The 13929-nt window shown below is 32.2% G+C and overlaps 1 long non-coding RNA gene and 1 pseudogene across 3 annotated transcripts; both read right to left on the reverse strand.

Annotated features, from left to right (window-relative positions):
• Positions 1–356: 356 nt before the first annotated feature.
• Positions 357–7734, reverse strand: LOC127120330 (uncharacterized; annotated as a pseudogene). Its single transcript, XR_007803182.1, has 12 exons — positions 7024–7734; positions 6208–6812; positions 5687–6034; positions 5493–5589; positions 5357–5411; positions 5021–5168; positions 3609–3755; positions 2939–3288; positions 1553–2297; positions 1359–1455; positions 1223–1277; positions 357–807 (listed from the first exon to the last, which is right to left on the reverse strand). The product of XR_007803182.1 is annotated as an uncharacterized LOC127120330 (transcript).
• A 1509-nt stretch (positions 7735–9243) lies between these two features.
• On the reverse strand, positions 9244–13410 carry LOC127120358 (uncharacterized). Of its 2 annotated transcripts, none has more exons than XR_007803188.1 (12): positions 13084–13410; positions 12722–12897; positions 12460–12617; positions 12170–12385; positions 11944–12067; positions 11511–11722; positions 11038–11131; positions 10862–10919; positions 10397–10787; positions 10228–10291; positions 9899–10073; positions 9244–9760 (listed from the first exon to the last, which is right to left on the reverse strand). It is a non-coding gene; the product is annotated as an uncharacterized LOC127120358 (long non-coding RNA). The 2 variants fall into 2 exon arrangements; XR_007803187.1 differs by having other exon boundaries at positions 12759–12897; positions 13084–13409.
• Between the last annotated feature and the right edge of the window lie 519 nt (positions 13411–13929).

Genomic DNA, 13929 nt, shown 5'->3' on the forward strand with positions numbered 1-13929 from the left:
GTTTCTTGTGGTTTACAATATTGAAATTTTTATTTATTTACTTTCTCGTATAATTGGTTTTTGCAACTCCTCTCTCTTACCTTAGAAGGGGAAAGAAAACTTGTATAGTTTATTGAAGGGTATACTCATTTTTTATACTTTGAGTTGCTATTAATTATATACCAAGTTTTTTAAAATACAAAACAGATAAGTTATATTTAAATTAAATAACTTTCTTTTACAAAATTTAGAATACAGAAAACAAACCAAACAAAGCACTGCGACTATGGTTGTTTGGAGGTTGAATGATAATAGGAGAGGGGGAAATGTTAGAAGAGAAAGAAGAACTGTTGTGAATGAAAATACATAGCCAAAAATTGTGAGACAACTTATCCGATACTTGAAAAACAATAGAAGAGAAAGAAGAACTGTTGTGAATGAAAATACATACCTAAATCTGCCTGGAGAGGCAAAATGTTTGCTCTCTTCGCTAGGACAGTTGAATATAGAAATGTCTAAAATTTCCTAACAAAGAGGCACATAATTCCAATATGGAAAATAATCGATAAACATGAATTACAATAATTTCAAAATTTATTCCTACAGGCATTCGCAATGCATAATTTATATGCAGACCTGTTCATTTTCATGTTCTCTTACAATCCATTCCTACCAGGCCTTTGCCTTTGCATCATTTATAGCCACACCTGTTCTCTCCCATTTTCTCTTACAACCCATTCCTACCAGGCCTTTGCATTTCAATAATTTATATCCAGACCTGTTCTCTCCCATATTCTCTTACAATTACAGGTACACTTGTGGGGGGACCTGCCAAAGTAGAAATATGAATCAAAAAATTTGTGTAAAGCATCAGAATATAAATCTGATGCCCTTTGAGAATGTATTAAAAACTATTGTGTTAGTAGTAGTTTATCACATTTCAGGGGTTTACAAAAGAATGGTTTCTTTTCCTCTATCCTTATAAACAGTAAATACTAATGCCCTCTCGCTTCTTTTCAATAGTTTCTTTTTGAAAATAAGTTTTAACGGTGGAACTTATAAAAATAAATGTTTTATTTTAATCTTTTAGGTTTTCTACAGTTTAAACTGTTTGCTTGATCCTAAAATCATTCTCCTAAGACCAACTAGATAAAATGCAAACTACGGGTTTCCAGGTTCAAAAAATGCACTTTAGCCATGTTTTAGCACCAAATGTGTAACTTCTCAAAATTTCAACACTTACCATTCCATAATCTGTGACTATCATTGAAACGTAATCTGAAGGCATTGCGTCATAACTGTCATCAATTTAAAGAGAATTGCAGGTTAGAGTGGCGAAATAACAATTTGGTGTGGTGTTCCAATCAACAAATACTTACATCAGATTTAGAAGTTGCAGATTTTCAATATCGGACCAACCATCCAAGTGGTTGACATCCACTCTACCTTGAACACTTGAAATGGCATCTGGATCACCTGTAAGATCATTATAAAAACATCAGCCTTAGAGGAAAAAGCCAATGGTTTATGATAAATAAAAGCCTTGTCATCTATAACAGATAAATATACATACCAAGTTCATTCGAGCAAATCGAGTCCAGCTGTACCCTTTCATGAAATTTATAGGCCTCACAACATACTATGACTGGTACACGGGATGCATGAGCAACCATTGCGACACTTGCAGTCCCCACTCTTGAATATACCGTTCCATTAGACAATATTGATTCAGCACCCAGAAAAACTCGACTAACTTCATGCATAATGTAGGAAACAGCATTTATATGAGTGTATGTACAGTTAAGACCTTTCTCCACAAGCCTGCGGAGTAACCGTTGGCCTCTAAGCTTTGGACGAGAGTCAACTATCACAACACGAAATTGTTTTCCTAATTCGTGTGCATGCAAAAGAATCATTTCAACTGCCAATGATGACCCGTATGTTAGAAGAACATCCCCATCTCTTATTTTGGTGACAGCATGCTTGACTATCACCTTGTTGGCAAGTATGATCTTCTCATTTATAAAACGCTCAATATCTGACTGGAGAGAAGTTTTTGCTTCTGACTCAGACAAGGTTAAAGGAAGCTTGGCTATCTGACTCTTGAGAAATCTAATTGCATTTCCCATGCTGATTGACAGAGGTCGGCACTCAATAAGAAATGATACATAACTACCAATTTTTGCTGTCAAATCTCTCCCGAGACTCTTCTCAGGTGGAACCTTGTAGTCTTTGATGGCCTCTTGAAATGCTTGGAGCATTGCAATACAACGATCATTGCCACCAGATATATCTCCAGATATGTACTGCAAACCCACCTGATAGCCACAGTGAAAATCATTAGGATTTGAGAAAGCATATTTAAAAAGCTCTTGTTCACATAACGTATTGAACTGGGTCCTAACTCCTAATCAATGTCCTATCCACTAGAACATCATGAATAAAGTTGAAGTTTTAACTACAATTTGGCTTATATTGGGATGTCTTCGTGAAAAATTGGATGCTAAATACAATAGGCTTATATTTGGACGCCATTCAACATAACTTCATACATAGCAGATAGGCAAGATTGTGCCTCTATTATTGTGCAGAGGGTTTAATTTTTTAACTGTCAGTGAACCATACAATGTCACCTATGAGCAATCTAAAACACCACTTTAGAGTATTACTGCTAGCGGTGCTGTTGTGCATTGCAATCCAACCGTCAAATTAAAAGTTCATATTGAGTAGATTGAATCCACAAGTTTTCATTTATAATGAGTTTCAAACGAATGTATAAATTTTTTTTTAAAGATAAGAAAATATTGACTCCCAGATTATGTAGCTATAAATTTCCGATCTAATCTTTATAATGAGTTATCAACCCTACTATTATATACCCAAAAATAACAGCGGTATAGAAATCAAAAAACAAATGTATATAGTGGCATTGATATCAAATGACAGGATAACAGAGTACCTTATAAACAGCAGGGTGCACAGGATAAAAATCGAAAAACTTTGCCTCAAGATCTGGAAGCTGACTCCCATGTTCATATTGTGGTAAGTGCCTGAACAACTCAACTCTGTTCCTAGCCTCAGTGTGTTTCACTATAGAACGACGTTTAGCTTTCTCCACCCGGCTCTTGTCATCATACTGCAAGCGTGGTTGAGGGGCATCTTTCTTTCTATCCTTTTCATGGGGGAAATCACTCCCCTTCTTCTCAGTGGCTGCAACTGATGCATTATCAGCTTTCTGTGCAGGCTTTACTGCTTTAGCAGGTTTTGCATTCACCGATGTAGCAGTTGCAGAGGCCTTATTTCCTTCGCCTAAAGACACATTTTATTAAATTTTAAATTATTAGCATCATCATAATGAGTTGTGCAGAAAAGTTACCTATGAAACAGCTCGTATATACCAAACTATATGTTTGTAAGAATCATAGAAAACACAATATTTGAGTCTGTGAACACTTAAAAGTAGTTCTGACAAAGAACTGGGTATCAATAGCAAGAAACTATTAAGATCAGCATATAATCACAGACAGTATACCCACAGTAGAAGCCCTTTAAGTCAGAGAGCTCAAATGCAGAATCACAGACAGACACGCTACCATTTCCAAATCAAATATGGGAACACTAATACACACCTTTTGCAGCAGCCTTTGCAGCTCGTTAAGCTTCTTGAAGTGCACGTCTTTCAGCTTTTGTGGGTTTTGGTTTCTCCTGTTTTGAATTAGTAGATTGGTCTTTCATTTCCACAGCTGATCCTCCTCCTTTGTTTGCTTTTTCTTTTTCTAATGGTGAAGAATAAAAATGTAACTAAAGCAAAGCCAATAAGAAAATAAAAACAGACCACAGACAACAAAGTTCAATTTTTCTCTTTAAAAGACATCCTCGTGTACATTGATAACAAGCACGTCGAGATGATTCCAATTCTTTATCATCATACAATTAAACTTGCAAATGGTGATAAAATCAACACACACACACACAGAGCAAGTGGAGATTATAACGTGTGGGAAAAGATATGTTCAGATTTTACATATTAAAAAACAAAGACCCTTCTCGTTATGCAAAAGACAAACACGCATATATCTAAACTTCTGTAAAGGGAATACCAGTTTACTTTCAAGTTTCAACTACATATAAAATTAACTAATCAGCACTCAACAGTACAAAATATGTTAAACTAATACATTTATACTTAAGCACAAAAGAAAAGCATAGAGACGAACACTGCACGCTAGTACATATAGAACTTTGAACTTATGTTCTATCTCTAGTTAATAACTTCATATTAGTTTGTATATATATTCAAACAAAACTCTTTCTGAAACAAAATAGTTTACATTTTCAAAAACCTGATTCGATGCACTATCTAGAATTCCAGATCAAACCAAAAATTGATGTTTAATCTTTACTTTCACTTTCTAGTTCATATTTTACAAAAAGCTGAATCAAACTTCATAAACTGCATTTTTCCACTTCCTAATTTCACCCTACACTTGCTGAAACTCAATTTCAGGGCTGGTTAAATTGATTTATTTGAATTTGTCTATTGGCATAAGCAAGCGTGGGACTATTCAAGAGAGTTTATAAAAATAACTTATATGACATGTCCTTAAGTTGTCTTCATCTATTTCGACAAGTACTATAAGATAGTTTATGAAAACAGCTTCTACCAAATATGCAAACACTTTGACTTTATTTTATCTTTTGCCACTGAAATAATCTATGCATAAGCACTTATTCTGGTAAGCGCTTAAGCAGGAAGTCCCCAATTAAATTGTTTATCCAAACACACCTCAATTAGTATTCTCACCAACTGATAATCCAAATGTTGCACCATCACCTCTGAAAAAAAGGTGTCAGAACACTCCAAAACCAATACCGACCCCTGTGATTAAGTTTAATTTATTATTTTTTCAAATTATTGACGTCAGTGTCGAAGATGTGTTTCCGGTGTCAGTGCTTGATAGCTAAAACCAGTTCAAATTCAAACAAACCAAACCATAGACTACCATCAAAAACAAAATCAACAAAGATAAGAATCTCTCACCAGGAATCCCAATCCCAAGCGAATCATTAACAACAGAAACAGTAGTCAACCCACTCGCCGGAACAACAGCACCATTCCCCTTCAAAGCCGTCAAATCAAATCCACCTCTCGGAAACGAAGACGCCACAACCTTCCCAGCATCATTCCCCTTCCCATCAAAAAACCCTCTGTCACCACCTACAACAACCCTACTCGAATACGGGTTTGCTTGATCCTAAAATCATTCTCCTAAGACCAACTAGATAAAATGCAAACTACAGGTTTCCAGGTTCAAAAAATGCACTTTAGCCATGTTTTAGCACCAAATGTGTAACTTCTCAAAATTTCAACACTTACCATTCCATAATCTGTGACTATCATTGAAACGTAATCTGAAGGCATTGCATCATAACTGTCATCAATTTAAAGAGAATTGCAGGTTAGAGTGGCGAAATAACAATTTGGTGCGGTGTTCCAATCAACAAATACTTACATCAGATTTAGAAGTTGCAGATTTTCGATATCGGACCAACCATCCAAGTGGTTGACATCCACTCTACCTTGAACACTTGAAATGGCATCTGGATCACCTGTAAGATCATTATAAAAACATGAGCCTTAGAGGAAAAAGCCAATGGTTTAGGATAAATAAAAGCCTTGTCATCTATAACAGATAAATATACATACCAAGTTCATTCGAGCAAATCGAGTCCAGCTGTACCCTTTCATGAAATTTATAGGCCTCACAACATACTATGACAGGTACACGGGATGCATGAGCAACCATTGCGACACTTGCAGTCCCCACTCTTGAATATACCGTTCCATTAGACAATATTGATTCAGCACCCAGAAAAACTCGACTAACTTCATGCATAATGTAGGAAACAGCATTTATATGAGTGTATGTACAGTTAAGACCTTTCTCCACAAGCCTGCGGAGTAACTGTTGTCCTCTAAGCTTTGGACGAGAGTCAACTATCACAACACGAAATTGTTTTCCTAATTCGTGTGCATGCAAAAGAATCATTTCAACTGCCAATGATGACCCGTATGTTAGAAGAACATCCCCATCTCTTATTTTGGTGACAGCATGCTTGACTATCACCTTGTTGGCAATAGAGAGCATCAAACACAGCAAAAACAACAAAATTGCTTGAAATAAGCTGAGAAAAACAACCTTCCGGCTCAATCTTAAAATAAATTACCTATGCAGAAATCTTCCAAGTTATAAAAAAATGGGATTGTCAAATTAGCAACTCCACTGTTATCACTCTCTTTGCTCTTAGCAATTTCTTTTAAACTGGTCCATGATTTTTTCCGTCTTTTGCTCGCAGTGCTCTGAGTATTTACTCTTGCAGACATGCTTGGAGTTTCAAACGCATTCTTGGACGAGGATTTGTTTCTATTTCTCTTCTTTGCTTCTAACAATGTTGGTGCACTTGTACTAAACGGAGTTTCCAGACCCTTCATAGGGGCGACGTCCTTAACTACAACTTCTGAACCAACAGTGTGTAATTCACCGCCTTCATCTTTGCTTACCATGTGTTTCTCTAATTTTAAAGATTTGTGTACAATTGGTTTTGTGGCGGGTGTTGATTCTAAGGATGGTTTATCTTTTGCCGGGCATAGTTTTTTCAAATGTCCCTTAGGGGTACCTCTCTTGATATTCTGATGTGAACAGAAATGGCACTTGTACACGACATTGTTTTGGGCGATGGTGCCAAACTTCTTTTGCCTGTGTCTGACCTTTGATCTATTCTTCTCAATCCGTACAGTTGAATTAAAGCCGGGATGAAGAACAGTTTCGCACCTGCAGAGAAATCAAACAATGATAAACATTTTTTATGAATCATAGGAAATTTCCAAGTATCAAATGCTTAAGGAGAACCTAAGAAGAATATAAGATAAAATACTCGAACAAATCAACAAACAAATGTTAGTCATAAATCAATTCTACTAATAAACATTTCAAATGATCAGGCGTTCGGGGATATCTAACTAAACATAGAGAGAAAGCAAACCTTTGGCAAGTGAGTAGAGAAGGATGAGGAGGTACACCAGCAGACTCTGAAACGGTGGCCAAATGCTGACCATAGAAGGCACTCAGAGACGGTATGTGAGGGTTAGTAGTGGTCCACACCGCAAGTTTTTTCAAATGATCGATTCTCAGATGTGACTTTGTGTTAACGATTGGCTTCGTTTTTAATTTTCCAGTGGCTTCTTCTCTCAGTGTAATAGGAGTGTGAGATTTTGATTCCGGTTTTGGGAGATTTTTCGCTCCTCCTTTCTTCCCCATGGATCAAACAATCAATCTATTCGAATCGAACAGAATTGAAGTTAGGGTTTAGTTGTCGGAGTTTGTGATGTTCAAGATGGCGACGGAGGATGATGAAGACGAAGCGGCGGCGGCGACGGAGGATGATGAAGACGAAGCGGCGGCGACGGAGGATGATGAAGACGAAGCGGCGGCGATTTTATCATATGATTTTTCGCTCCTCCTTTTTTTCTCGGCGGAGGTTTTGTGTAATTTTATCATATGATTTACTTTTAAACCCTAGACTCGCCGGAATTCGTCTCCGCCCAGTCTGAAATCACCAGTATTCGGAAACACTTTTCTTTTTAAATTACCTTTTTTTATTACTTTAATTTTTCTATTTTTTATTATATATATTTATTTTTTACTTTATCTTTTAAACTGTAATAAGTATTGAAATTTTAAGATATTCTGTAATTTTATCATATGATTTACTTTAGAGAACATATTACCACTAAAAGTACAGATATCCTTCGGTATGACGTTAAAATTGTACCACGTATTGAAATTTGATGACATTATCGTCATTATTATTATATATTATTTTGATTATAGTTGTATAAAATGAAATTTTAAGACATTGTAATATTATTATTTTTATTATATATATTTAATCTTTTACATTATCTCTTAAATTGTAATTAGTATTGAAATTTTGAAATATTGCCTAATTTTATCATATGTTTTTGTCATTAAAATATAAAATTCATATATAAAATAATTAATGTTTTTAATTAATTAATTTTATTTAACTTTTTTATGTTTTTTAAATTAAAATAATATATTATAAAGTGAACACTAAAATACATACATCTGAATTTGTATATTAATTTATTATATTTATTCAACTAAATATTACTATGTCATTTTTATATTTATTCAAATACGTAGTTGGTTGCAAATCAATTAATAACCTTTGATCAAAAATCAATTAATTTTTTTATATTTTTTAAATACAAATAAAATTAAATATAATAATTATATTTTTCAGTATAAAGCATACTCGAAAGAATTGTATGTTACTAAAAAATAACTAAAAACTCATGCTTTTTTAAAAATATTTTTGACATGAAATGAACAATTATAATATGTCAATTATAAATAAATTTATATTTCATTTTTTCCATTGTTTTTCTGAAAATTAGTTATTAAAAAATGAAGTGTGGCATACGATTCACACATGAAAATATCATTTATAACTAATGAATTAAATAAATAATTGAAGTTATTATAAAAATGATGTAAAAAAAGTTATTTAAAATTAATCTCTTTATATCATCAATTTTAAAAGGGGGGAAATTATAATATATCAAGTGAAATTTTATCATTCTATTTTGAAAATGAGTCGTCCAACTTTTTTAATTTTTAATTAATGGAATCAATGATAGAATTTGAATTAATGAAATATGACATAATTAAATGGTAGACACAATATTTATACATAAGATAAATATTTATTTATTACTGATCAATTAATTAAATTTAGTATTTGTTTTATGTCTTTTAAACAAAATGATTATAATTTAATAATTTGAATTTATATAACAAATCTACATAAACAAAGGCTTTTGATAATTAATTAATTAAAATAATATATTTACAATATTCTCAAAATAAAAATATTAAAAACTATAATCTTTTAACTACAATTTTTTCACATCCACTTTATTCAAGTTATTTCTAAAGAAACAATGTTTATCATTAATAATTTAACATAACTTATTTTATTATCTATTAAATAAAATGAAAATAATTATAATATATTAAATAATTTTATTATCAACTTAACAAAAATATATGCCACCAAGTTCACATATCATTTTTATATTATTTTAAATGTTATATTACACTTTTGGTCTTCCTATTTTATCCGATAAAATTAATCAAACAGTTTTTATTGTACAAAAGTTTGTTTAAATTTCACAAGTGATACATAATTTATCATTTAAATATAGAAATTAAAAGAGACTATATATTTTACATTGAATACAATAAAAAGAGTTTTTGTTTGACTTTCGTATCAATATATTACAATTGTTGATGATATCCCCTCCAGCACTAAGCATAATGATACCATCCTTGAGAATGGATTATTTGAAGATAGGAACATCTTTTTGAGCTTCTGCCAGAAATATCAGTTTCAGTTTGACACACTCCGACGTGCAAAGTATTCTTCAATGATGATCCTCTACCATCTAAGCAATCCTAGTACTATGAATTTTGGAAAATGTTGTAGTATTTGTTATGCACACAATGTGTTCCAAAAGTGCCGGAAATGTGAGGTTTGTCCAGATTGTACCATTTGCTATGCATGCTATAAGGATAGAGGTGCTGACTGCCACGAACACAAGTTGACTCAAAACGAACACAAATCAACTAAACACCAATATCAATGACTGTTTTGTCACTATCAACATCTGCTCCTCTCTTCTATATTCTAAAATCTGAACATAAATACAAACAGTATGCATAATTGAGTCAGAGTAAAATGTGTTAAAAGGAATGAGTGTATTTATGCATATTTTAGGCAGAGTAAAATGTCTAAATTATGTAGGTAGTGTAGAATTTTAATAGTAACACACCTGAAATGTGGTATTCTACATTCTGAGTCTTTGCAATCCATGAAGTGAGAAGTTAGTATAGTCCATATCTTTTTACAATACTTGCATCCCCATCAATATGAGTTTTATAACTTTGGCATGATTGAACAACTTCTTGAATTGACAAGATGATGTATTAGACCTGGATGTATTAGACCTGGATAGAGCAGGATTTAGCACTAGTTGCCGAACAATTAAATGTATTCTTCAGTCTCTATTTTCAACATTTGTGTATAACTCGAAAAGTATAATCACCAATCCAGAACAAACAAATAATGAAAAAAGATCAATTTTAAGAATAAATTCCATACCTTTTCCCATGTAACTCATGATTCCGTAGTTAAGATATATCAAAAACTTCTTCTGTTTCAGCATCTGTGTGTAAATTGGAAAGGATGATCAACAATTTATACCAAACAAGTAATAAAAACAATAAATCCAAAGAATTAAGTTCATATCATTTTCCAATTAAACTCTTACATAGATTGTGGTGTTGAATTATTTTCAGCCAAAATGAGTTCTTTTGAATTGACTTGTCTTCATTTAGAGTCAACTTGTGTTCATGGCAAACACCTCTATCCTTATAAGATAGAGAGAAAATGGTTCAATCTGGACAAACCTCACATTTCCACCACTTTTAGAACACATTGTGTGCGCAACAAATAATACAACATTTTCCAAAATTCATAGGACTAGGATTGCTTAGATGGTAGAGAATCATCATTGAGGAATACTTGGCACGTCGGAGTGTGTCAAACTGAAACTGATACTTCTGGCAGAAGCTCAAAAAGTTGTTCCTATCTTCAAATAATCCATTCTCAAGGATGTAATCATTATGCGTAGTGTTGGAGGGGATATCATCAACAACGGCCTAAAAACAACACATAAGAATTTACTAATGATGATAAAATCATATTGAAGCTTTAGGTTTAGTTAGATTGTTACCTGACAAAGTGGATGCACTTCTCCGCTCTTTAAGGTGTGTTCATTTGAAGTGTGGCATCTGCAATATATTGATATGAAAGTCAAAAACAACCCTTTTTATTGTATTCAATGCAAAACCAATGCATTCATTTTAAGAGAAGGGGAAACAATTGAACTATGTATTTAAGCTATCATACCTTTCACAAATTTTTTGCATTCAGTGCAAAACCACCGCGTCCCAGACATTATCACTTCACAGCAATGCATGCATGAATATTGTAAGTGAGCTACCTAATGGAAATTGGGTGGAAAAAAAGGAAAAAAGATTAGATAAAATTACACATATTATATAAATAACTTAAACTGGTATATATAATACAAATATTGCAACTTTTCATTCAATCTAATATAAAAGGATATGAGATTAATTTTGATGTAATGTTAGTGTAAAAGATTTTAGACTATTAACCAATCAAAATCCATCATTTATATGACTTTTAAGCTAGATATAATCAAAATCAAATATCTTTAGTAATTCAACAAATTTGATTGATTAATAGAGTAAGAAATCTAAACATTCTCCCACATAATGACATTGTATAATTTATATAAATGTAGAACACCAAAAAATAAAATCAAAGGATGAAATTAAAAGAGATAAGAGACATACTTTTGAATCACCAGAATGTCTTTAGCAGTGTCGTCTTTCGAAGGATTGACATGTCCCATGGTCTTCAAAGCTCTAATTGACACTTGTTTCTTCAACATATTTTCATAGTCTCCTCCACACTCTGTTTTAATGGACCTTGCTTTTTCCATAGTTGAACCACACCAAAGTCTCCGTCAAAGTATTGCAAATGAGAAATTGTCACTTTGGAACCCCTATTTTAGTAGGAACAAAGAAATGATAATATATGTTAGTTAAACCAACAACAATTTTTTTCTTTCATAGCCTTTTTTAGCATTGAAAGATACTTGCATAAACAAACAATATAAATATTCTATAGTAACATTCAAAAACAAAGATGATAAAAAAGGAAAATAGTATTCTCAATTTCTCATAAAAACTCAACATATACTTATAAGACGAAAGAAAGACTGACCAAGAGGGTAGCTTATCATTGTTTGGAATCTTTTGCTCTTTGGGATGACAATATAGTATATAAGGACATGCCCATACATAGCAAGTTGAGAAACCCCTTTTCTTAAAACAATTAGGTATCCAATCTGATGATAGAGAAATAAAACACAAATAGTAAAAATGGAAGGATTTAGGATTCAACTTTAAAAGTTTTATTGGCCTATAAGTAAAGTTTAAAAGAAAAATACCAATATCTCATGGGGAAATGAAGGTACAATGTGCTCCTCCTATTTCCACAATCACTTTTTCATCACTCTTTCAGACCTAAAATATTTTACAAAATCAAGATATGAAATGTACACACAACACTAGTCCGGATTGCCGCATTCAGAGCCAAACTCCTAGGCATAAAGTCCAAAAATGCATATATATGCTCTCTCAATCTTTTGAAACAGAAGTATAACCTGAAACCAATGGAACTTTTATTAGATCTTTTGGACGAATATTTATTTCTTCATTGATAAGTTACTGAACTTACTCTTGATCTATAAGAGACTTTAGCCAGGTAACTCTTTGCCCGGATGATGTCAAGAAGCTGCTTCTGCACTTCCAATTGTTTGTGGTTGACATTTACATGTATCTTGTGATTCTAAAGATAAATAATTTTTTTGGTAGGTTGTAGTAAGTCGGTATCACCTAATCAAGGAAACACAGTGTCAACAATATAGTTGCAGGACAAAATCAATATAGAACAAAAAAGATTGAAACTTGGAAAAAATCGCAATCTAATATAAACATACAATTAAATGTATGTTGATGAGGAAAATAGTTGCTAACCTATTTGGTGTTAGCATCCAGATAGCTTCCACCACCATAAATAAATAAGTCTGGGGGAGAAGGGCTAGATTGTCCCATATCAGGATGAGCACACCAGTCTGTGTAGAATCCAACTGTTGTATTCCATTTTTTCGCTAAGCTACAAGAAATTAATTTTAAAAAAAAGTTAATTATCCCTATAATCAAAAGATAGAAGAGAGTGCACAGTAAATCTGCATATTTGACATGAATCATTATCAGTATAATCAAAAGACAGTGAAAAAAGATAGAACAGAGTATATTTGATCTGAATCATTATCACTATAATCTAAAAGTAAAATCTCACCATAAAATTGGTAAATCACTTTTGACATGTATTAGAACCAGAATCAGTTTTCCAACCAAAACCCTAATAGCCACTGAAATCGATGAAAAAAAGGAATCGCGCGTTTGAAAATTCAAGGCTGAACCAAACAAACAAATGCGTTTGAAAATTCACGGCTGAACCAAACAAATGCAGTTATAATTATACGATTAATTCTTGACTGCAATGGAAGAAAATAGGGTTAGGGTTTTGAATTTGGGAATAAATAAGGACAAAATAGAGTAAATAGGGTTTTCGTTTCTGATTTGGTGTGTTAAACTACACTCCTGAAAATGGGCTATATCATGTGGCCGGTTCGCCAGATCATAAAAATTATAGTATATATTTTTTTTTTGGACGACTTAACTAAATCCTAAAAAAAAATTCACTATCCATTATGACTGATTCCTACGTGTTGTGAGTAGTCAATTAGTCCTTATATATATATTATCTTATTTTAAAATAACATATTCATTTATCTCACATCACAAAATTTTATCTTTATTCTATTTAATTTTTTTTTTAATCAACATTTTTTTTTAACATTTTACCTTTATCTCACATTAATATAATCAACATTTTTTTTAATATTCTATTTGTTTTTCTTATGTTAAATATTCATGTTAAATATTCAAGTATTATTTTATATAATTTAAAAATGTGTTATATTTAAAAACACAGTTTACTATTTTATAAAAGATAACATATTATTTAAAAATCTATTATGTTAAAAATAATAGAATTTTTAATTTCATTTATATAAATATTATGGATTTTAATTTTAATTTTTCATTTAAAATAAGAATATTTAGGATTGGATAGTCTGAA

Source organism: Lathyrus oleraceus, chromosome 1, assembly GCF_024323335.1.
Source record: "Lathyrus oleraceus cultivar Zhongwan6 chromosome 1, CAAS_Psat_ZW6_1.0, whole genome shotgun sequence".
Lineage (NCBI taxonomy): Eukaryota > Viridiplantae > Streptophyta > Magnoliopsida > Fabales > Fabaceae > Lathyrus > Lathyrus oleraceus.